Source organism: Cucurbita maxima, unplaced genomic scaffold, assembly GCF_002738345.1.
Source record: "Cucurbita maxima cultivar Rimu unplaced genomic scaffold, Cmax_1.0 Cma_Scf00037, whole genome shotgun sequence".
Classification (NCBI taxonomy): domain Eukaryota; kingdom Viridiplantae; phylum Streptophyta; class Magnoliopsida; order Cucurbitales; family Cucurbitaceae; genus Cucurbita; species Cucurbita maxima.
Window position 1 is genome coordinate 2,066,770 of NW_019272053.1, and position 936 is coordinate 2,067,705.

The following is a 936-nucleotide window of genomic DNA, read 5'->3' on the forward strand; positions in this document are numbered from 1 at the left end:
TTCTAATTCATTTTGGATTACTAAGAATAATAAACATGATTTTCAAATAGTTATCAAATTATTCCGTCATTTAATAAAAGAAAACAAGAACTATTTCAAATGAACCTTATTTAGCTGAACTAGATGTGGTGGGTTTGTTTAAAGTTTTGTTTATGATGCTTATTAATCAAATAATAATAAAATATTCCGAATGTGACAAATTACCAAAATACCCCTAAAGTTCCACTTAATTACGAAACTGTAATTAAAGAAAATCTACAACCAGATTTGGTTCCAGAACCATCAACAGAAGAAAATCAATCGTATATTCAAATCTAATTGTTGGATTGAGCTGTTGTTTGGATATATTTAACGGTTTAAGTTGAAAACCAATGTCGGTAGCACCTTCATCGTTTTAGATATTTTTTACTTAATTTTAGATAAATAAAAAACGAGAAAATGCACCACAATTCTAGAACAATCAATGACTGTGCAAGCTTGATCTATAAATACGAAGTTATGGATAATATTTCAAGACAAGAATCGAGTGATGATTCCTAAAATTCGAGTTTGAAGCTTTTAGATTATAGAATTTTCTTCCTCAGATTTCTTCTTCGAGGGTTATGGTTAATCATTTTCCATCCTACCAACTTTTACACATTCCATATGGGATTTCCAACAAGTTTCGTGAAGGAATAAGGAAATAAAAAGCTCTAGAATCTGTTGTCTCGAAAAACGGTGAGAAACATGTTTTCTGGCGAACTTTGGAAGGTTATAACTCAAGTTACAGACCATGACAAGGTATGAAATTGCCCCTACTTCTTCCTTAAAACTTTATCTAAACGTTTCGTGGAGAAATTTAGCCCATTAGAGGTGTATATAGAGCGGTACAAAGGAAAAACCTGAGGAATATGATAAGGAAAAATTGTGATTTTTCCAGCCACCCATGAAGAAGAT